General features: G+C 41.7%; 1 long non-coding RNA gene across 1 annotated transcript in view; it reads left to right on the top strand.

The window, feature by feature from the left end:
* Positions 1-24,841, top strand: part of LOC144246565 (uncharacterized) — a 76,512-nt gene that overhangs the window by 26,837 nt on the left and 24,834 nt on the right. Inside the window, exon 2 of the long non-coding RNA XR_013340223.1 lies at positions 2,991-3,112. This is a non-coding gene — a long non-coding RNA (uncharacterized LOC144246565). The remainder of the gene's footprint in view (positions 1-2,990; positions 3,113-24,841) is intronic.

Genomic DNA, 24,841 nt, shown 5'->3' with positions numbered 1-24,841 from the left:
TGATTTCTTCTATTGTTGTTGTTTTCTGGAAGCAAAGGTCTGTTTCCCCAGGAGCTTAGAGAGCCAGTGTGTCATCTTGGAAGAGTTAACCCAATCTACTTGCATGAACCAACCACCAAAATACTCCAGCAGTCCCCTTGAACTTCCTGTATTTTTTGTGGAGGGGCTGTACCTGCTGTCCCTTGGCACATCCTGCCTGCTGTCCTCTTTACAGCCCCAGTGCACAGCAGGCAGGCATGGGAGCACTCTCCCTTCACCAGGCTGTGGATGAGCACGTTCCCAGTGTGCTCTTAGTTATAGGCAGGAAAAAGGAACAATATAACAGAATCCTTGGCTTCCAGTTTAAAGCTGGAAAAATTGAGTTTCAGCTGTTCCTCCCAAGCCTCATAACAAGCTGAACAGGGGACATGAGGGCTGCTTTGTATGCATGAGCCTAGAGGGTCTTGTTCAGTGCAGCTGAAATTTGTGGTGAACAGATCTTTACAACACGAATTCTAATGTCATAGCAGCTTTACGCTGAGTGGTTTAATTTCATGCCAGCTTTAGATAAGACATTTTTTTGTTTCGTTCCTGTGGTTATTCAATAGCCTGTTGTTAAAAGTCAGCATTCAGGTTTATGCCCATTGCAAACCAGAAGCAGAAAACAATCCAGTAGTGCTACAGCAATGAGAAAGTTATCTTGATCTAAATTTTACAAGAAATAAGCACAATATTTGATGGGGACGCTGGTTATCTTTTTCATGTCCTCACAGCTTGTACTCTTTGCTGTGACAGGAATTTATATATGAGGTTTAGAACTAAGAAATAGTATTTAACTCTTCAGGGTAATCCTTTCTATAAGCACACTTAGAAGAGAATTGATATTGTTACTTTTTCCCTTTCCTTCATCCATGTTACTATCTTAAAATAGGAATTACCATGGAAGTTTCCATCCAGCTAGTTGAACTGCAGCTGTGGCAATACCTCTCCAGAACATACATCTTTCTTTTTATTCACTCAGTCTTTATAAATTACCTCTAGTTGCAAATAAAGACTGTTTTGGAACCAGTCTACACATAAAGCAGAAATTTTGCTACTAAGGATGCAAGTAGGGGAATATTTACATACATAATTTTCCACAAAAGAATATTCCATGTTTTCTCTATGCATGGAAAGTTCATCCTTGTTCATTTTCTGAGGATTCCCAGTGCAGCTTTTTCATCCCTGTGCTTAGTGCACCTGCCTGGAAATTCCAAAGTCTGGAATTACTCGGTGTGCAGAGCAAGGAGGAAATGAGGAGCTGTTTATCCACCAGTATGTGCTGTTTGCATATATATCAGCAAAGGCAGGAGGCTCAGAAAACTAAAGAAAGCAACAGGACTTGCTCTGAGCCACCTTTGAGGCATGGTAGAGAACGAAGAGATTTTTCCTCAGGATCTTTCCCCGCACTGTAAGATCCTGAGTTCATCTTAAGAAGCTTGGAGAGAGAGTCCTGATGCAGGAGCAGATGGAGGTGAGGCCAGGCTGACTCTGCTCAGCTCTCTGAGGAGCAGCGGCTGGCTCCTCCATTCCCCAGGCAGCCGGAGCACGCCTTGTAGGGATGGAGGACTGGCTGCTGAGGAGGGGTTAATGCAGGGAGAGGGAAAGAGCTGGGACTCCCCAGGCCCTGCTGTAGCTCCTCTTTCCTTCCCTGGTAGCTGACACCCTCCTGGAGCTCCTGCTGAACATCAGCACTCACTGTTACTGTGCCAGCAGGAGCTATCCTAAAACACAGTCCCCTAGTTACCTGCCCATTGCACAGCTGTTTCAAGGCACTGCAAGGAGTGGGCTTGAAGTTTCTTTTTCCACCTTGCCTGCAACAGTGGCCAGAACCCTCAAAGGTTGGGGTTCCTGCCTTGGGTACCAAATACCATTTGTAAAGCTTTGCTGCACGCTCCTGTTGAAAGGTGTTGTCCATGAGCTTTGCCTAGCCTAAGTTACCATTTGGGAAATAGGTGCTTTGGGATTTAGCTGGCATTTAATCCCAGGAAACTTTGTAATGTAAGGAATAGCATGTTGGATTTATGGATATATTTATTGTCCCCAACAATGTATTAGTATTTCCACTTAAGTAACATTTAATTGTAAATGTGAAGCTGCTCATTAGCAGTATACTACTAGCTGGTGGAATGGAATGGAATAAGTTGTCCAGCTGCATTAAATTGTCCTCCATTATTTGCTTTACTCTCTTAAAAGTTTCAGTTTGTCTCTATAACCTTCATTATAACTTTTATGTCTTTGGAAGCAGTCACTTCAAATAGCAGTTACCTTTTCTCACATCATGATTTGGAGGTTAGAAGCCCCGTTCTTGTTGTAAGATGCTAAATACAGAAAATGGGGATGACAAACCACTGTTCTTTCTTCCTTAATATGCCCCTACACATTAATTTGATTTCTGCCCTTCTGAATTTTCCCAAAGTGTAAATCAAGTTAGCTTGCAACAGTGCTGCTGTTGATATTGTGCGTTTGATCTGATTATAAAGCACTTAAGGTGTTAAGAAATTGAAATGATGTTCCTTCACCCAGCTCAAATCCAAGCTAAAACACTCAAAGCCTTAAGCTGAGGTGCTGTGAAAAGTTGACCTTTAAAGCTTAAGCTGCAGCAAAACTGTTTCTAAGCAGGTCTTAAAGTAGATGGTGGGAGACCAGAGATCTCCAGTTAGAACATTATTTTCCCTTCTGTCCCATGGAAAGAGGATCTTTTCCATGGTCATGGGCCTCTTGAAGTGACATAACCAGTTGTGTTTTGCAGTTCTCTTTCCTCACAGTGTTCAGGGTAGAACCACTCCTGGAGAAGTTTGTGAAGGAGGGCACTTTTGTGGCAGCTGTTGTGGCATTTTCAGACATTTCCTTCAGCTTTCTTTCTTTTGGAGCAAGTTGTATATCCCAAATCCTTCTGGGAAGCTTTAGTTTCAGCAGATTTAGTAGTTTGATGAACAAATATTGAACTAATTTTTTTTCCTGACCCTTAGGTGTAGCTGCATCTTGGTGGGTGAGATGAATATAGAAAATGAGGAAGTCCTTCAGAGGCTGAGCTGCTGGGAGTGGCCTGACTTCTGGGAGGAAATCTGATGCCAAAGGCTGGCTGTACCAGGTGGGTGAAGGTAATTCCTGAGCATCCAGTGCTGCTGGAGCTGCCACCTTTCCACTTCTTCTACAACTGGCAGGACTTTGAGTGCTTAGATCTTAGAAAATTGTTTGAGAGCTGAGCTTTGGGACAATTTTGATTACCGTGCTGGAGGTACATGATCTACCACCAAACTGTTCAGATTTAAGAATTTAGAATTTTACATTTGAAAAATATAGGTAAATTCCCAGAAGTTTAGTTTATTTGCATGTTCTGATTGTTTTCTTTCTCCTTGGGTTAAATTTCTGTTAGAAGCAGGTGCCATTGCTTGCTTGCTGACAGATGACACCAGAGGTAAGGAATGGCTCTTCTTAAGGACTGCTGAGTTCTGCAGGGAGTTATCACTGTGGATCCCATTGATTTAAAACTGGAGATGCAATGGATACCTGCCATTCACTAACTCATCCTGTGGAGCTTTTCACACAGCACAGTCAGGAATGACAACTACCCTTTTCCTCCAAAAGCCTCTGAATCACAAGAAGGAAGAGACTGGGAGCAGTGAGTTCTGCCCAACAGGATTTTAGAGGCCTCTAATCTCTTCCACCTTGGTTTCTGTTTCCTGGCAGAAAGATGCTAATCGAGTCATCCCATGGTCTGACACAATTTTTTATCTCTGATCATTCTGACCCTTTCCATGCTTTTCCAATTTACCTCAAGGTAAGAGGGTCAGAACCATAAGTGTTGACTTATGGAAGATAAGTTCTTTTCTAAGTTTTGAAACATTAATTCATTTTGCATTTTTGACTCTTGAGGTTTGACTCATATTAAACAGGCAGCTGCCAACACACCTTAGTTACAATCTTAAGATCTCATTCTCTTTGTTTTAAAAAACACATTTTCAAAATAAATTCACAAGTTTTCTTGAAGAATGGTTTGCTTTTAAGTTTTAGTTTTTGGATTTTTAAGTAGGATGGTAGTGCATCATTTCCTGCAGGTAAATGTTACCTGTGGCATCTTTAAAGTAATCTTAGGAGAGAACATCTACAGGAATTTCTCAAATCAGAATTATTGATCTTTTGAATAACGTACCACAAAAGGACACAGACGCCTGTTAGAGGAATATGTAAAATTTGATGCGCTGTCATTCTAAAATAAATAATTGATGTTGGCTGAAGAAAACAACCCATACCTACAGGTTTATTTTTCATTGCTCCATTGCTATCTGCTTATGTTTTTGTCATGCTAGAAATAGGATTGCTTTTCTACTTAGATTCCACTATTTCTTTGAACCCTTTTGTCCAGACTTCTTTTCTGTATGGACACCATTCTTTATTTCTCTGTCCATTTCAGCATAAGCATGGGTTTCATAATTGACATTGTTGATTCAAGGAGCAGGTCCATTGCTGACAAGTGAGGTCTGATCTGATGCACTTGTGTGGGGAGGGAAGAGGAGGAAGAGAGAAGAAAGAGCTTGGATCTGATGCCTCAGGTCTTAGTTTTTATATATTTCAGATTCTGTGGTGTTTTAGTGTGCAGTTCTGAACTTCACATTAAAGGATGGTGAGCTCTATTCACAGAGCAGGGAAACAAAACAATTCCTTCTCTAGCTGGGGACCAAGGAAAAATGATCCAAATCTCAGCACAGGAGCACAAACAATGTGGGCTGAAGAGGGAAAAACAAGCAGGATGGGACTTCATAACCTAAAGCTGTAACTGGACAATGAGCTCCAATGTGCAAATGGAGAGGGAGAGCCCTCATGAGCACTCGTGCATTTTGGGACCATTTTGGTTCATCTTGGGTGCAGCCCTGGCTGGGCTCTTGTGCTGCCCAAGGTGGATCCATTGAGGAGATGCTTTTAATAAATCCCTGCTTTATTCTTTAGCTCTGTCTGGCTCTGTTCTAGGGCAGCCTTCATAGGGCATCAGATCAGAGGAAAAATGAGCAGGACTGTTTGTTGGCCACGTTCAGATGCTGTGGAAGGTTCTGCAGTGCTGGCTGGTCCCAGGAGGGGAAGTGCTCCCAGAGCTGCTCTTGTGCTCTGTGTGCAGCAACCTGAACAGAGCCTGGCCATGCTGGTCTCTGTTCCTGGATTTGTAATGGGAATTCTGTGCGATCCCGTTAAAGCCAGGGCATTGAAAGAAACACAAGGAGCACAAAACAAAGGCCACGTGCAGTCAGATGAACTGTTAGGATGTGCTGGAGGAAATAAATGCTGATGTCTGGCAATAAAATCTCAGTGAACAGCTCTCTATCCATTATTTCCAAAAAGCGAGCTGAGCAGAATTTGGAACGGTTTGGTTCCAGACGGTGATGCAGACAACCCAGAGGTAATTGGACACTCTTCCTGTTAGGAAATGCAGATTGTGTTTTGCTCTGTAAAATGGTCCAGCCTGTGACCCTCGTGGGTTTGCTTTGCTTTTCTAACAACAGAACTGGACCAGTGGGAGCTCAGCAGAAGGATACAGCCACAGAGAACAGTATTGCCCACGGCTTAAAATCTGTTCGAGGGAAATAATATCCAAAGAAAACCAATCAAAGAACTTTATATTGCTTGGGTCCATTAGGGCTAATTAGCAGCATTGGATGATAAAGTTTTGAAAGCCATGTTAGCCCATAGCTAATACTTGACAGCTGGCACAAGGAATATGGCAGGAGCTGTTCTCCCTTTCTGTAAGGGGAGGGAATCCATAAAGTTGAAGTGTTTAGTAAGCAACTACATTAATTATTTGCTGCCTATTCTCATAAGTAAAAAAAATCTTGGGATTATCTGATCTCTGAGGAGCAGAGCATTGGCAAATGAAGATTGTCTGGACAGTTGCAAGTTCATTTAAAGCTCCCTGCAACGAGCAGATGTTTGGGTAGCTGAGAATTTTCATCTGAGCTTTCCTGAGGGGACTTTGTAGCCCAGTGTGTGCTGCAAGTCTGTGGGGACATATTTGCAGCAGAGCTTGAGATTTTTCACCTTTCTCTGTACGTGCTAAAAGGATGATAAAACAAAAACTAAAATAAACTTTAGTAACTAACTTGTGTTTTGTAACTAAACCAAACTTGTGTTTAGTTTAAAACTAAAACTTCCCCTTTCTCTGTTGCATATTTGTTTTTTAGAAACAATCTGACTGACTAGAATGACATTGTCTCTACCTCTTTTCAGAAGAAAGGAGGGAAATGCTGAAGTAGTTTAAACTTGCTATGAGCAACAAAATTAGGGTAAGAAGAGCACAGAAGTGGGGATTCCATATGCTCCTTTGCACTCTGCACAACCAAGGCCCAGAGAGAGTCAAGCCTTGGGGTGCTTACAAGGGAGGGCAGTGCTTCCACACAAGGGAAAGAACTTGAACTACTGCTTGGAGGGTGAATGGGACTCCAAAATCTGTATTTAGTTGCTCTTCAAGATACAGGTCTTCTTCCAGCCCCATGTGGGTCAGGAAAGACTTGTGTCTGTCATGCCTTCAGTTCCTCTGATACCAGCACCAGCCAGGTTTCTCCATCTACCTGAAGTTCTCTGTGTGGGTAAAAATGAGATGAGCAGAAAGGGATGTTTTCTTAGTTGTCAGACTAAAAGGGGAGATTACCTGCAGGAATTACTCCTGTCACACTCTGGAAGGACTGGTATTTTATGGGGTGGAGGCAATACTGAAGGGTGCACTATTAATCCTCAAGTGGAAGAGAAGGGCTCTCTCATTGTAGATAAAAACAGTAATTGGAAATATGAATAATACAGAGAGACAGAGGCATTTTTAAAGTCAGGTCCGCCATGTACCACAAGGAGCATCTCTTTTTGTACATGACTGTGCTTCCTTTCAGTTCCCCATAACATTTACCTTTCACTTTTCTTTTTAGATTTGCTTTCTGTATAATACTCCATTTTCCCCAGCATGTTTTGAAAGCCCAACCTCTTAATTCAAGGGACTCAAAAAGCTGCTTCCCTGAAGCAGCCTTTTAAGTTTCTGTTTACTGCAGTCTTTGTATGCTTCAGTTTGCGTTAGCTCTTTCTGTTCCATCCCCCATGCTCCCCATCTTTTTCTTTTCCAGCTTGCCATGTTTTATTTAATGGGAAATAAATACATATCTGTTGTGATTGGGTCAATTCAGGTGTTTCTAGACCATCTTAAGATAAAATTTTCAAAATTGTTCAGTTTGGGTGCATTTTGCCAGCACCTTTTCCTTCCTTCTTAAATTGTTTAAATCCGTTAAATGTTCTAGGAGTTTAAAGATTAAAATATCTTAATATAGGCTGGAGATGTAAAAGCTTAAAGCAAATCCTCTCCAAGTTTATGAGCATAGCAAGAAGTTAATTAAAGTCTACCAAGAAAATACAAATGCTAGGAAAAACATCTACATTATGAAGAAATGCAAATTCGGGATTTGTAACTATGAGTTTCCAAGACTGAGGTTGGGGCAGGTCCAAGTTAAGGTTTTTACCTTACCCTTCAAAGCAAGTATTTTGTCATCACAGAATGATGTGACATTGCAACACCACAACTCCTCCTTGCCTTAGAGTCCTTTGAATCTGAGCCCCACTCAGAAGGTTTTGCTGCCTGTCCAGTCCATGGTGCTGGAAAGGGCAGTTTGTGCCAGCTCAAGGCTTGTGCTCAAGCAGAAGTGTTCTGCTATTTTGATGTTGCTTTATTTCTGTCTGTTATGTCTGTTTTATGTCCTCTGCCCATCCAAGCAGTTTTATTTCACTCCTGATGCCTACAGAAAGAGGGGTACTCTGAATTCCCAGAAAGATGGCTGAGAATATGTAAAGCTGGTGTGATGCATCCCCAGTGTGGCATACACAGGGCTCTGTTTAATGAGGTTATGTACTGTAAATTCAGTTTTTAAGAGGAAAAAACCTGGAAATTCTAACAGTACATGTAAATATTCATTTTAATGTCCCTGTTTAATCATTCAGTGAAGTTATAAGTGCTAATTAACATACCCACATAAGTAGGGAGTCACTTGAGGCCTCTTGGCAATCCCAAATTGAAGTCTGAGCAATTTGCAGAGCCAAAACCTGAGTACAAGGTTTTCAGAGTTTGCTGTGGGGTGTGTGTGGATCCCAGGTGCTGGAACACTACTGACTCTTTTTATGCATCACAGGGAATCAAAATGGGAATAAGGGAATATCTGAAAATGCACTGATGTCATAATTTAGTACCTGGGAACTTTTGTGTGGTCACCTAGGAGCTGCTAATCTTCATGGTGAAACTCTCTCAGAGAGGTCTTTTATCACTAATTCACAGAACCCCCATCCCACCCTGAATCTTGGAATCATACAAGTTTTTACTTCTTTATAATTGGTTGGGATGAAATTGCTCTAGGGACAAGAATGCAATGTTCAGTTCAGAAATCTTCTCCCAAAGTTTACAATAGATCTCAAAGTAACGTTTCTATATTTTTATCATTTTTTTAGGACAAGCACATAGAAACGTATCCAAAAAAGGAGCACAGTTTGAAAAAGTAGTAAGTCTAGAAATATATTCATTGCAACTTCAAACCCATTGTAGCTTGTATTGAGAACTACTTGAGTGTGTGTGGGCTGGTCCAGCAGCTGGATTGCAGTGAATTGTCATCTCTGACATCCAACAGGTTTGAAAGGGGGACAAGCCACATTTGAAATCTTCCCAAGCAGAGGTAGCTAAACTCTAACCTGTTTCTGAGCAGTTCCAGCCTGTATGAAAACTATTTCACCACTAAAAGGCCAAGTCAGACTGGTGAATTCCAAATCCCGATCCCAGGTTTCATGTTTGACTCTGCAGTGCAGCTGCCTTCAAATGTAGCTGAGCAGTTGGAATCAAGAAGCTTTTAGGGAACTGCTCCATCACCTCTCACCTCCTGGATGACTTGAACCAAAATGGGCCAATAGCAAATAGGTGAGCTTGACATTGCTACTCTTTTTTTCCTCTTGTTTTTACTTTGAAAGAGCAGCAGGTCTGAAGTATTCAGGAGCTGCCAGAGGCAGTGTGGGAGGGCACAGTCCCTTTGCTGCTAATTACATCTCCCAGCTGAGACGCCTGACAGTGTTTGAGCATCGTCCTGCAAAATCAGACAGAGAGTGGGAGTCACTGACACAGACCCTCCCAGTGCTGCAGCAGGCCCAGTTAGATTCAGTTTCTCATGGATTAGATTATTTTCTGCAGAATTGCTGCCTGCCCAGTTGTTCTTCTCCCTGTGTTTGCATCATTAGTTATTCCTGTTCCAAGACTAACCCTAACTCTTATCCTTACTCAACTGATTTTCAGCATCTTTGAGTGATTCCTGGTTGATATCATTTCAGGAACAACAATGGTCTGCTGAGCCACTGCCAGCATTGAATTAGATTTAATATGCAAATACACATTATAATATACACTGATGCAGTGATGCACAGATACTTGCCTCAGAATTTCTTCTCTTGGGTGAAGTGGTAGAGGTTGTCCTCTAAATACTGTTTCAAAATCTTGGAGCTATGCTAGACTAGCAACAGTTAGGAGTTGTTGAGGCCTTTTCTGTGTTGCAGGGTTTATCAGCTACTGGGGTTTTCTACAGAGCAGTGGGGAAAGAGGGAAGCTGCTGTGGCCATAATAACTAATAATAAAGGGCAGCAATGCAGGGTTTTGGTGCTTTGAGGCTGACTAGCTTGGAAAGCACTAGACAAATCTCTTTTACCTCATGAAAGTTCTTCTCAATTAACTTTTAAAATAAGCAGTGGTTTATAAATGTCCATTTCCCATCTTTAATTTGCTATTAGTAGTGGAAAGTTATTGCCTCTGATTAAGATTGGCTATAATGAAAACAAGCCTGAGCTTAACTTCCTACCAAGTGACCAGTTTTACTGTCTTAGATGTTGTCAATTTGCAGACCTCTAAAGGTTCAAGTTCTGCACATGTGATTTTATAAGCCACAAAATCATCTTGCAATTGAGTTTAAAATTAATTGAAACAGATTTAGAAGATGGAGGAAGAATGAAAATAATGTCCAGAGTCTGTGTGAAGAGACAGAAAACTTCTGCTTTAGGAAATATCAAATTGAAAATTATTTGGTATTTAAATAGAAAAAGATGGGGATGGAGTATGTTTCTGTGTAAAATAATTTAAAATCCTGGTACATATACTGTCTCAGAGAGGCACAGTTTAGAATGCAGAGATGTGAAAAACTTAGCAGCATATTTCTAATCTTAAACAAGAATGCAACCCTTCTCATTGTCCTTCTTAATAATGAAGATGCTAAAACCTGCCAATAAAATCCCAATTTTTAAAATTGAACAGAATATAGGAGTAATTGACATAATTAGTCTTTCTCTACTTTTCCAGTAAGATGTCGATTTTGAGTATTTGAATCTGTCTTTAAAGACAGGCTTTCTGGGACCCTAAAAATGCCAGTCAGGGATGCCCTGTGTACATAAACCATAGATTATTAGGAAGAGATTAAATCACTTCCAATACAAAACATGAATCACTAGGCAGAAAGAAGCAGCTCTCAAGACAACTGCATCAAAAGCTTTGAGACACATTAGAGACTAAATCCCTGGCATTTCATTCAAGCATGGAATCTGATGTAAGGGGAGATTGATGTCTGAGATGATTCCAGTGCTGAGCCCAGCTTCAGGCAGCCCAGGACAAATACTTTCCAAAGGAGGAACAAATTGTGCCAGCATTGCCAGGGGTTGATGTGCCTGATGGCAGATGCTGAGAGAGAGCCTGTGTTACAATTCCTGGGGGGAGCAGGTACTCAGCTGAGCATTTATTTCTTCCTTAGAGCACAAAAGTCATGGTGGCAATGAGTGTTCCCCCTGTGGCTGATCCCGAGATTCCAGGCTGCATCCTGAGCCTTCCCTTGGATCTCTGTGCAGTATAAATGCATTTGATGGGCTGATCTGAGGCTGTTTCCTGTACCTCTGTTTTTTTGATCATTATAGGCTGCTTTTCCAGGTTCTCTGATTCCTTGCAGCAGCCACAGGATTTGTCACCCTTACCAGTGCTTTGCTCCTGCCTCTCAAGTTGTCAAACTGGCTGCACAGGCAGTTAAACCCCATCCATTCTTGACAAAGTTTTAAATTATTTATTGCTAACATCTTGCTGAAAATTAGGCTCCTTGTGTCTGTGTGGAGGAGAATGAAAATTGACACTTTACTGATTGCTAAAGAAGGCTTGAAATACAAACAGCAACTGCTGTTATAAACATGATGGAATATAGACTTAATATTCCCTTTTCCCCTCCTAACCAGTTCCATTTCCCTGGCTACCATTCTCTTCTCCCCACACTTCCATGGTCTCTGGCCCCATCACAGTCACTGCTGCTACCAGTGTGCTTCTCTTAGGTGTCTCTATGTGAGAAATAGAATTAATTATACACAACATAAACATACTCCTCACGTACAGTCATGTAATGGAAATTCTCTGCACGGAGGAGGTGGCAATATGGGAAAAGGACTGTCCTGCATTTTAAGAGCCACAGAAGAAATTAAAAAGGAAAATTTTCCTGTAGTACTTCAGAAGGTATTTAAGAGTAAGGAAATTACTAAAAAAAATCTAATTTTAAATCAAATGGGATTAAATGATAGTATCTGTTCAATTAGGTGGTATGAAGGAGATATGAAATAATAGATACAATTATATATGTGTCAAATATTTTAGCTGTAATAGCAGTGTTTCACAGGTGTGAACAGTGGCCATGCATGCCACAGGATGCTGAGGAAATTTGGGAAATTACTTTGTGTGCCAGTCCTGCTGTGAATAGACACTGTTTTATTCCTCTTTAGTCATGCAGGCACATATAGAAATCAAGTGGCTGATTTGTGTGAGGACTGAATCACTAAATATGTAAATTTATGTGCTTACCTGAGTGTAACTCGCTTAAAATCTCTAAGTCAGACAATTTGTCCATGATTGTACGGAAACTGTAAAGTCAATAGGCAGAAAAATATGATCATAAAGGATGAATGGTTAATCTCTTAAGACTCTTGCATGTTATGGCTGTATCTGGTCTTTGTGGGTAGTGCAGAGGCTGAGGGCTTTTATTTATTGTTTCTTTATTCTGAAAGACAGACCCTGGGCTGATTCACTCTGGGATGGGACTGCTGCCTGTGTCATGTTTATGGCCTGTCCACTACTGCTTTATTTCCAAGAATCAAAGAATTTACAACTGGAAGAAAGTACTACAGGGTTCTGAATACTCCAAGGTATATCTAGAATATATCTATATCTAGATTTTTTAATTTTTTGAAGTTGACTAGTATTTTTAATTAAACCAGTGGAGTATAAGAAAATACAGCGCGTCTGAAAACTGCACTCCAGGATTTCAACAATCACACAAACTTCTGTCTGTTGAGATTTCCTGTGAGCTGAGCCTGATCTTTCTCTGGCTTCTGCTGAGTGGAATCCTCCAGATGCCCCCTGAGGCAGGAAATTTTTGTGGGCAGCAGCTGAGGTGACAGAAATCCTTCTTCCAAGAGGTCCTTGTGTCCCAGGTGAGCTGTTGTTTTGGGAGAAATTCTGTCAGAAGTTCCTGTCAGATGGTCCTGCCTCGAGGCTGCCACGTAATTGGTGCTCCTTCAGTTTTCTGTCCCAATCCCCATCCCTTGGATGCGAGGGGCAGAGCACTGCCTGCCAGTTAAGGTTGTTCCCACCTGCATCCTGGCTGCTGCTATCAAGCAGAGTCAGCTCATCCCAGCTAATTCCTTCAGTGCTGATGGAGTACAGGGAGCCCTAAATCCTCACCGTGGTGTTTCAGAGCCTGGGTGCAAATGCTGCATCACAGAGCTGAATAATTTAACTGACTTGGGCCAGTTTTTATGGCCTCACCCTGGAGCTATACCAATTTCCAAGAAGGAAATGATGTCTCAGGTTTTAGCTTTTATATTTTTCAGGTTCTGTACTGCTTTGGTTTGTAGTTCTGAGCTTCATATTAGGGGATAAGCTTCATTAAACTTTCTTCACAGACTAGGGAGACAAAACAATTCCTTCTTTAGCTGGGGACCAAGGACAAATGATCCAAATTTCAGCCCCAAGAGCATAAACAAGAAGGATGGGATTTCATAACCTAAAGCTGTAACTGAACAATGAACTCCAATATGCAAATGGAGCAGAACTTCCAGATATGAGACACTCCATGATCACTTGTCCATTTTGTGACCATTTTGGTTCACCTTGGGTGCAGCCCTGGCTGGGCTCTTGTGCTGCCCAAGGTTGGATCCATTGAGGAGATGCTTTTAATAAATCCCTGCTTTATTCTTTAGCTCTGTCTGGCTCTGTTCTAGGGCAGCCTTCACAGGGCATCAGTTCCAGTGGTCCTAGAGGTGAGCTCAGAGTGGCTCATGGGGAGGATTTTTCACAGGGCTGCCAGTGCAGGACTCACTGTGTGTGAGGGCTGGAAACCCCATAAAGGTGATATCTGCCAGGAATTTAGAATGTCAGATGGGGAATGAGAGAAGTGGAAATGCAGACTGCTGCTTTTCTTCCCAACATGTTAACTCTAGGGTAAAGCTAATTTTATATTTTCTATAAATGAATATTTCAGCCTCTTTCAGGCTTCCTATTAAAATAAATTATATAGACTTCATTATTCATTTCTTTATGGAATTCAAGATATTCTGACCTTGTCATAAGATCATTTCTTCTTTTAAAATTCTGATTTTTTTAAATACAGAAAAAGTGACCTTCTAAATGACAAGGTCAGTGAAAGTCCTGTTTAAGACATTTGGGAACATGAATATTTCTCAAAAGGTGACTTACATAAAGATGTTTCACTAAGTACTGTCAAAGGATTTAAAAAAGCAGAGAGACAGAAAAAAAGTAATTGTAAAGTATATTCTGTGTTAAGTATTTTTAAATTCATGTAATAAGTACAAAGGAAAACCACATTAATTAATCTCCTAATAGGTGTTATGTATCTTTTGTTGGAAGGTTAAAAGGGATCTTCATCTGCAGCTTTGGGTCTGGGGTGCCCTGTAGGGGACAGACTGGCTCAAGCCAAATTAAATTGGTGGCCTTTTTGTGCTAGGCTGTCTAGAGGGTCATGGTTTATTCTTGTGGAAGAGCCTCTCTGTGAAAGGGCTCGAGGTAGTTCCTCAGGAGCAGAGCAGCACATGGAAATCTCCAAATGAAAGTATGGCAGCCACAAACATTCTCTGAAAATTCTCTTGTGAATGTGGGAGAGTGATTGAGAAGTATGCAAACAGCACCTGATTCTGCTTTAAAAAGTAATAGCTTTAATGAAAACATAGAGAGTTGGTTTATTTTTCTTTCTTGAGTTAGTTTTTCTTATCTTTTAATAGTTTTTAGCTGACTGGGGGGGGGCAGCTCTGAAATGGTGTTGTAGTCTGGATCTAAGAAATACAGTATTCATAGAAATGAAACTGATCTTATTGGAAAGAACAATTAAAAAGATGAAAATATAGATATTGTCTGATCTAAAACTGAGCAGACATTATTGCAATTTGTAATTGCTTGTGCAGGAGGACTTGGGAGCTTGCAGTTGACGTCAACAGCAAAACCCCAGAGAGTTTGGAAAGAATCACAATTAACCTTTTTCAAAGTAATTTGAATTTTGAAGGCAGAGGAAGTTATCTGGCCCAGACTGAAGTTACAAGAATTTCAGATGCTTTTTTTGCCTCCAGTTCCTTTTCCTACAGATCTTTTTTTTATCAGTAGTATATGGCACCATGTTTATTTTTTCCCTTCAATAAAAATGCGTGTTCCAGGAGCTCAGACAGTGTCACAAATGTGTAGTGCACCAGGTCCTTTTGTTCCCCTGTGTTTGTGTGGGAGTGAACAGAGTGCAGCAGTATTACCTGTGACCTCCAGCAATTCCTCAGAGAGGTGATGTATCTGCAGTAGGTGCTGGGGCACAGTTGGAAGGACTTTAATCCATCTGTGCTCCTGAGCACATTGAGACAAGGCTGGATTCTCTGGGTTTTGGGAGCAGGTGTCTGGAAGCTGCTTGATTTATCTTTTCCTGAGCCACTCTGTCCTGATTTATGCTCCCAGGACAGGCTGCTCTGGTCCTGCACCCTTGGGAATACCTGGAATTTACAGATGCTATGGCTCAAAACCAGCTTGCCCTGCAAACCCTCACCTTCTGCAGACTGATACTTTCAATTAATGTAATCTATGTGAATTTTAGAAGCTTTGGGATATTCACCCTCTGCATTTCCCCCTAAGGGAGAGATGATTTCATGTCTGAGCTGTAACAGGGACACAGGGATAGCAATATTCCCACAGAAGTGGGATGGAACACAGCCTCTAACATGATTGGAAGTCTCAGGCAAAGGGTTTTATCACTTTTTCATTGTTTTACCTTCCAACTCTCCAGCAATTCTCAAAACCAGAGTTCTCTGTTGTTTAATGTGAAATACTAAAAATCAGAAAGGATTTTTTTTCCCTAATTTTTCAATTTTTTTTAATCAAAAGTCAATCTAGGATCATCCAGGTGTACTGTTAATTCATATCAATACATTCAGTAGATTTTAAACAAGCTGTGCAGCATTTTTACAGGTCATGACTTTGAGACAGTGTAATTCCCTTTCTGTCTGAGCACAGTAATGCTGAAGCCAGACTTGCTTAATGACATGATTATATCACTAGCTCCATTAACTTAAGTGAAAGGGGATCCACCATTATTCTCGCTGTCTGGTATGTGTAATTACAAATATCAAATTGCATTTTCCAGAAGGATTATAAAATCCAAAGTTGATTTGAAAGAATTTCATGTTGTTTCATGGAGTGGCTTTAAGCCTTTTTTTAAAAGCAGATGTGGCTTAATCCTTTTTTTAAAAGCAAAGCCACATATGAAGTGCAGAGGAACTTCCCTGAGAGGGGGCTTCATAAGCAGGCAAAAGAAGGGGTTTTTTTTTAGCTGCAGTTTTCCAACTACAGCATTTTGGAGACTCTTACTCTCTCTATGTCCCTCCCCAGCTGCCCCATCTGCACAGCACGAGCCAGGCAAGCCAGGAGCAGGGACTGGTACCTGCTCCATCCTTTGGATGGAGATCAGAGGGCAGGGAGGCCAGGGAGTCCCTCCCTTATCCCTCAGAGGGGCTGTGCATCTGTCTGGAGGGGAGAGGAACATCTGCTGAGCTGGACTGGAAAGGGAAAGTCCATGGGGTAATGTTGTCCAGTATGGGATTAAATCACATGGACTCCATTTTCTTCATGGTGGAAAAAGCCCCTTCTTTACTCACATAACTCCTTTTTATACAGTTTTACAGGCTCCAGTTGGTTACTAGCTTTCATGCCAATTACTTTATTGGTAATTAACAAGTTGTTATTCTGTTTTGATTGGTCACTCAAACCCTGGTGTGTACATGCAGCAAAAATTGTTTGTGAGGGATAGTTTTCATGTTTTTTACCCGGGAATAGATTGTTATGTTAAGGTACTGCTCACACCAGGATTGCTTTTGCATGGGAACTTGCAAAGGGCTGGCTTTGACAAGGCCAGCCACTGATTCCAGGAGAGCAGGCTTGATTTTATGAAGCCTTTCTCTATGATTTTTCTGCCTTACTGCTACACGAGATGTGACCAGGGGGATTGTGCCATGCAGCACTCGATCTCCAGGAGCTGCTTTCCTGGGGAATAATCAAATTCTCCAGCCCTTTGACAAAGGTGGATGTGAGTGGAAAGAAAATTCCTGTATTTCTGTTTGTGCCTCTGTGCCAGAGCTATAAATGACAAACCAGTTCAGCTTTAGTGCTCTTAGTCAAACTGGTTTGGTTTGTTAAAGATATCAAGATACATTACAGTTCTGTGCTCTTATTGCTTTGTGTGCTCAGTAGTTATTTTAACAAATCACTTTGCTATAGAATTATTATAGAAACATTTTTTACTGGATTTAACCTTTCAAGTCATTTTAGGAAGAACGGAATCAGATTGTATGTTATTGCTTATTATTGTGTGTTATTACAATACTGTCACTCACTGTTGGAAGCTATTTTCCAGCTATTCAAAATTAGGAACTAAAAAAAAATTAAGATAATAGGATATTTTAGCAAACTTCTGATTTTGTTTTAACTGTTGGTCTCTACTCCCCATTTATCTAAATTCATATTTCCTATGCTTACTATTATCTCATTAAAATGAAAAGGAGAATGATGAGATTTTGAAGAAGGAAAATCTGTTGTTTGTAATTCTGCTACACTAAGTAATCTATAATTTTCCTGCTCTGATTTTTTTTCCTTCCTTGCCAGTCTATCACAGCTAGGATTTGATGTTTTGAAAATGGAGTGGATCATCAAAATACACTTTTTCTGGGATAGGTATGATGACATTTCAGCCCTTATGTATTGTTGCTGGAATTGTGAGTTTGGTTTTCTTTTTAATTTTGCTACAGGTCTGAAAAGCTGATTTTGTTAGCAAAATGCAAATTCCTGTCATAAAACAGAAGCTTTTTCTGTGTTGTACTTCAATGTATTTAATAAATAGTCAAAAGTTAAACAAATCCAGATGCTTACTGGAATTTTATGTGACAGTATAGCGACAATTGATAGATATGTTCTGTTTTGTGAGAGCAGCCTTCTGCTCAGATGTACCCTCCTCCTTGGTGATTTTTAGTTGAGTCTCAGCTGTATTTCACTGTAGGTGGAGCTGTATCACACATAAAACCAAACAAAGAGCCCTGTTACATTTCTTGTTGGTAGTTAAGGGATCTAAATCGCAACGAAGAAAATTCTTTGATGTTTGTCACCTTCCAGACAGAATAGTGGCAAAGGCAAGGCCAGGAACTCCTGTGAATGGTTCCTTGTGGCAAACACATTTCTCTCCCTCTCAAGGTTTTTCATAGAGGTGCACAGAGAGAAATGAAAGCAAAAACAATTTCTATTTCTGCTCCTTGTTTTTCCCATGTGGAATGTGTTTGGAGAATTGTTTACCAGGGGTCAGTGCTTGGTTGGATTCTGGTGAGGATTGTTTGAGCCTGATGGCCAATCCAACACACCTGGGGCTGGGCTCTTGAGAGAGGGTCACGAGTTGTGTTAGAGTCAGAGAAAGTACTATGTAGTTTTAATATCTTCCTTTTATATAGTATATTAATGTATTTTAGCATAGTTATAATAAAGAAATAATTCAGCCTTCTGAATTGAATCAGACATTGTAATTTCTTCCCATTGGCTTCACCTGCATTTACAACAGTTCCTCTCTGGAGGTATCTGCTCATGTTGGGGAGCAGATGCTGTAGTGCCAATGCTACCAAATCTGCCTTCCCTGCTAGGGAACAGAGGGAATTGTGAAGCCTCCTCTCTCAGAAAAGAGGCTGTGTTATTGGGAGAGGTGGGAGCCACTGCAAATTACAGGCTGCCAAACCCTGTGTCATTGTAAAACCACTGCTAGGTTTCCCTCTTTACCTTTTGGATAATAAGAGATCTTGGGAGACTGTGAGAGGAGTGTATTTTCCTTTGCTTTATTCCTGTCAAGTTGGCCACTTACACTGGCACAAAGCAAGTGTCAAGTTAAGCACTGACTCTTCTGATTTTATGTTGCATTTACAGTCCTTTTGCAGCACTGAAACACCCACTTGAATTGGTGACACCAGAAAAGCTGGTTATGCCTCTGAGCAGTGAGGAGTGAGACAGAGGGAGCTGCAAGCCCTGCATGGCTGCTTAGGTGTTCTCTGATGCCACCAGTGTGGACTGATCCTCTCCCATTTATCCTAAGGATGGAGGTGATTTCCTGCTTATGTGGTGTAGCCAAAGCTTTTTTCTCATTCTGTCCCCTCTGAATCTCTGGGGATTCCAAAGGAAAAAACCAATCCTTCCACACAGATTTAGAGGAAGCACTTGAAGCAAGAAAATCTGGCACTTGGCTTGGGCACTGAGGAGAGAAGGTTCAATACAGAGGAGATGCAGTGGGGTAAGAAATTCAGCTCTAATGCTGCTGTGTAAAGAGTGCTGAAGAGTTGAAAAAAATATGTTTTGTGGGTATAGATTGAAAACAGCAGAGAATCCCCCATGCCTGGGCTGAGCCCCAGAGTGGGCAGCAGGGGAGGGGGGGATTCTGCCCCTCTGCCCCTGTGCTCAGGTGAGACCCCACCTGCAGAGCTGCCCCAGCCCTGGGGCCAGCACAGGAGGGACCTGGAGCTGCTGGAGAGAGCCCAGGGCAGGCACCAGGATGAGCAGAGGGATGGAGCAGCTCTGCTGGGAGGAAAGGCTGCACAGCTGGGATTGTGCACCTGGAGAGGAGAAGCTCTGGGGGGACCAAACTGTGGACTTGCAGAGCCTGAAGGAGTTGACATGAAAGATGGAGAGAGATTGTTTGGAAGGGTCTGGTGTGGCAGGACAAGGGGCATTGGCTTCCCACTGCCAGAGTGAGATGGGATACTGGGGAAGGAATTCTCCCCTGGGAGGGGGGGCAGGCCCTGGCACAGGGTGCCCAGAGCAGCTGGGGCTGCCCCTGGATCCCTGGCAGTGCCCAAGGCCAGGTTTGATGGGGCTTGGAGCAAGCTGGGATGTTGCAACATGTCCCTGCCTCTGGCAAAGCAGAGGAACTGAATGGCTTTAAAGTCTCTTCCAACCCAAACCAACCTGTTATTTTATGATTACACACTGAGAGGTCAAATCACCAGGCTGTCATCCTAGCCCCTCGATCAATCTGTATCTGTTTGCCCATTTTGGAGTCAGACAAGATTGATCTGCTCAGCTTGGTCCTTGTTCTCCCATCTTATGCTTGAATTGTATGATCATAAATGATGTGTTCACTTTAAGTGAAGTTTAACATTATAAAAATTTCCTAGTTCATATTCACTTTTCAAAATCTTGTAGCTTAAATGGCTTAACTTTCAGGTGGTGAAAATTCCTCAGGTAGAAGAGTTGAGCTTTTGTTTGCAATTCTGGCAGAATGGGCCATCTGTCTCTCTCAACCATTTCCCTCTAGAAAGTATGATATTAAAGCTCCTGCTCTACACTGGCACAGAAGGCGAAGAAGATTTTTCTTTCTGAGACTTAGGTTTTCTAAAAATACTGAAGGGGAGGGATAAAAGTGGAGAGTAGAAATGGCTTGAGAAGAAACATGTTCTAAATAGTTAAGCCTTGTGTTATTCAGAGCAGAAGCAAGGACTTTAATCCCCTCTTACATTAAAACCATATGAAGGTTCCTGCTTGCTTACCACAATCCTGATACACACTTGTTTAATAGCTGTAAAAAGGAAAATTCTCCTGGGTGTCTTAAGAACCAGGAGTGTTCACTGGCCCAAAAATCTCTGAGCTTCTTAATTTATATCTGCTTTTTTTTTTTTTTTTGCTAATAAAAAGAAGTACAACCCCAGGAAATGAGCTACTCCATGGGTTTCCAGGTGTCCTCCTGCTTCCAGCCACTTTCTTCTTGTTACAGAGGGCATTCCATTGTGGTCAATTTATTACTTGAAGGCTCAACTCTCTGGATTACTCCTTAAAAGTTTTCGTCAATGCCAGGGTCCTGTGAACTGGTGGCTAAGAAGCTGTGTCCTAGTTTTCTCTGTTTATCCTGGGTGTTCCAAGCCTCATCCATCCTGGCCTTGGATAATTCCCGGGATCCAGGGGCAGCCACAGCTTCTCTGGGCACCCCACGCCCTCCCCACTGTCACAGTAAAGAATTTCTTCCTAATAAAGGTGTTTGTCAAATCTGTTTTTAGAATCCTGCAGCAAAGGAAGTCTCACCACCTTTCTGGATTGAGAGATTCACCATTTGGGTTTAACAAGGTTTTCTTTGCTCATGTTTAAGTACTTTGAGACTTTTACTCTGTTCTTAGCAGAGTCACCATGGAGGACTGGTGATTGCCAGAATTCTTGTAATCTTCTAAGCATTTGAAGAAGGTGGTAGTCATATAAATTTTCTTTTATTATGCCTTTTCTTTTTGTAACAAATCATGATTTCTAATAATTTTATTATAGATGTTTCCTTTGGACCAGTTGGTTTACAATTTTATAGGAATGTAGTGCTTCAAAATGGCTTTTTGAAACCCTAGTAGAGCAGGGAAAAGAGAATCCAGATTTTCAATGAGTGCATCATAGCCTGAGCATTGTCTTCATCAAAATCATGCTGCATTTATTTGCTTAGTGGTATAATTATTGTATCATGTTTGAGATTCACCATCTAGTCCCTAATTTATTTGGGCATCCCCCAAATGGGTTATTCTCATGAGGAAATCTGGGGTTTGGTTGTTTTGTTTTGTTTCACAATTAATTTAGTTTCTTTGATTTCAGAGTGCTTCGCTGATCTGTGATTTTGAACTCTGTACTCATCCCCCAGAGTGTTCACAGCCCATCCTAGCTTGGAGCTGTCCGTAGGTTTAGGAATATATTTTATATTCCAATGTTGAAGCCTTTGGCAAAACTAAGAACAGAGGCAGTGCCCCGTTTGAAAGGGCTTTCCCTATTAAGGCAGCCAAGGTGCAGAGCACCTCTAGGAACAGGCTGTCCAGAGAGAATTCTGCTGCAAGGCTGGAAAACCCTGATTTGTCCCTCAATAGAGTTGGACCAATGATCAGTTTGACTGGTGAAATTAGCTCTCTTTTACCCCTTTTTGCCCATACAGGTGGAAAATAATTTGTTGTTCATTGGCATTTGGCATTTTGAAGAGCAGTGAGCATGGTCAGCACCCTCTACCCCAGCGAGGGAGTTTCCCAAAGCTGAGTGAGCAGCCGTGCTGCCAGAGCAGTGCCAGCACCAAACTGACCTAGCCAATGGCAGAGCCTGGCATTTCACTCCTGAACTCCTTTTTTCTGGTATCTGCTGATGCTGCTGCTGAATCACACAGGTAGGAAGGGACATTTTCTTTTTAAAATATATCAGACTATAGCTAAGCGGTTACAAAGGGCACTGAGGTAATTAAAGTCAGCCCAAGTTCACTGTTAACATTTTTCCCTCTGCAGTGATTCACAGAATGGATTTCTCCCCACCAGACCAAACTTTGAACTATTACTTTATGTAAGTTATTCTTCCAATATTTTTTGTCACCTGACTTTATTTGTGCCATTAAATTTTGCTCTTTCCCACTCAAGCAGGCACTGGAATTATTTGGATGGCACAAATTAATGGACTGATTTGAACAGCACAAACTCAGTGCTGCTGTGGGCTGAGTGTGCAGGTGCTGCCTGCAGGTGCCTGAGCACGGGGATGGATGTGGCTATTGAATGCTCTGCACAGGCTGTTCCTGTGTGTCCTGCCCAGTGAGGCTGGGCAGCAGCAAGGAACTCGTTTTTGTAAAGTCAGAAGATGGGTTTCTCCTCAAGTGATGTGAAATGACCAGATAGAATGTCTCTGTGGGAGAAAAAAATTACTTGAGAATATCGGACTAGTTCTAGCAGCTGCATATTTATGAAATTGCTGAATTATTTTAAAACCTTATATAATGTTATAGTCAAAGATTTACTGCAAACTTATATATTTGCTTCTATTTCTTTTATAAAAGTAAAAGAAAGTATTTTACTTATATTTACTTTATTTTACTTCTATTTCTTTCTTCTCTAATACCTTATGACACTGTTTCCTTCAACTGTCTCTTCACACAGATTTTGGTTTTTAACCATCATATTTTGACAACACTGCCAAGTAAGAACCCATCATTTTATTTTTACTTTTGTTTATACTGAGCAGTTGTGAAATACTTAATTATACATTTTGTATGGCTTCCCCCAGCTCTAACAGAAAATCTCTTTTGTCCTGTATCTTTCAATACAAAAATGCAACTAAGATTATTCAAATAACCCTATTCACTGGAATGAGTATGATTAGCAATGTGATGGGAATCTAATTGTAAAAAATATGCTAATGTTTAATTTATTTTTACTGAGCTACTTTGAGGGTTTTTAAAAGGCAATTTATATGCATTAGTAATAATAATGATGAATTAATAGATAAATTCATGATGAATTTATGGATAGATAATATAGATAGATATATTATAGAGGTTTCCAAAAGTCCTCTTTGGCAGTGGAGGTGGATTGTGCTTTGAGCTGTATCATGAGAAGGCACAGACTGTAAAGCTGGAGCCTAAGTTTAGGGTGCACAGTGGGGGAAGAAAGGCTGTGATGCTGGGGTGCCCTGTTTGGGAGGGGAATGGTAAAATACTCATCTCTGTAACCCCACTAACTCAGAAGGCACTTTAAACCATTGATCTTCATTGCAAACACTGAAAAATGTTACCAATATGAGTTTGTTCTATTGCTTAATTCATTCACAGATACTTCCTATGATGACTGACAGAGGAGATAGAAATTTTAAATTTATCCAAATAAACAGCTACAGCATTTCAGATGAGGTCAGCCATGTGGCTAGAAGACCTGAACCTTTCTATTTTATGTCAGAAATCAACTCTGAGCCATAGGAGCCTCGGGGGGGTTTTGGGAGAAGCTGTTAATGCCTTTCCTGATCGTGCCCAGGATGTGCACACACACATACAGGAACACCTGAGCACACAGCCCCCTTTCTGAAGTGTTTGCATTCTGTTCCTAAAACTGTCTGAAGTTCTGCTTGATGAAGTTCTCAATCTCTCCAGGTTAACTCTTCACAAAAGCTGTGCTGAGACAGTCATCACATATCTGGATAGAAATTGTAAAATAGTTCAGGAATGAAAAATTGGCATTTGGCCTGGGTTTTCTGCTGCATGTGGGAGAAGAGACCAGACCTTTGAGCTGCTTCCTGGCCTGGCAGCCCAGTGAAAGGGGGTTTACCAGATTACCTACATCTTTCTGAGCTCTAAAGGAATGACTTTCAGGAAGCAGAGCTAGCAGGTGGTTCCTGAGATGCCTGCAATCGAAGCTGTCTGTGATTTCATGGATAAGGGGATTCTTTTTTCCCTGCAGATCCTAGGGGTATCACTGGATGTGCTCACTGGGAGCAGGGTGTGCTGATGAGGAACTCACATGATGGCATTTCTTGCAGTCTTGAGACAGAGCAGACCCTGATGTTTCCTGAAAAATTTGTAAGAGGATTGCCATACATCCAGGGGAAGTGAGCAACCAGCTTTTGTGTGCCAGACTTGTTTCCTCCTTGCTGTGTATGGAGATGGTATGAAGTGGCTGGACATGTGCAGGATTATTGGGGTCTCCCTTTTGGAAGTGGTCTGAACTGGCAGGAATAAGCTGTTTGCTGTGAAACAACAGGGAAGACAAAAGCCCTGTGAAAGGTCCCTCCAGCTGGGAAGGACTGTGTCTCACAGTACAACAGTGTTGCTTCCTTTGGGTACAGAAGCCATGCAGCTCCCTCTGAACAGGCAGCCCAGAATTCCTCCCAGAAATGTTTTCCAGGATTTTTTCCTTGCAGTGGCACTTCCCTGACTTAGGAAAGCTGACTGAGGCAATGATTGGCATGGTTCCTTTGTTTTTTGTTGTTGTTATGGTTCATAACAGCAATGTCTATGAAAATGGAGCAGCTCCTTTGGCAGGGGGGTGTTTGGTGCTGCTGGGAAGGAGGCAGTAGTGGGAACCCCCCCTTTATCATCGGCTCCTTATCAGTCTTGGCCATTACATTGGCTTAAGCTTGCTGTTAAATTGTGCACTCCTGCTGCTCCTATGCTGATGTGGTTTTGATTCCCCTGCCAGTTCTCTGGAATGCAGCCTGTGATGATTCCACTGCAGCCCTGCTGGAAGGGCTGTGGAGATTCTCAAGGAACTGCAGGAACACCTTCCACTGTCCCAGGCTGCTCCAAACTGGGCCTTGGGCACTTCCAGGATCCAGGGGCAGCCCCAGCTGCTCTGGGCACCCTGTGCCAGGGCCTGCCCACCCTGCCAGGGAACAATTCCTAATTCCCAACATCCCATCCATCCCTGCCCTCTGGCACTGGGAGCCATTCCCTGTGTCCTTTCCCTCCATCCCTTGTCCCCAGTC

The sequence above is a fragment of the Lonchura striata genome, chromosome 7, assembly GCF_046129695.1.
Source record: "Lonchura striata isolate bLonStr1 chromosome 7, bLonStr1.mat, whole genome shotgun sequence".
Lineage (NCBI taxonomy): Eukaryota > Metazoa > Chordata > Aves > Passeriformes > Estrildidae > Lonchura > Lonchura striata.
Note: the sequence above shows the minus strand (reverse complement) of the source record. Positions and strands in the feature narration are given on the sequence as shown.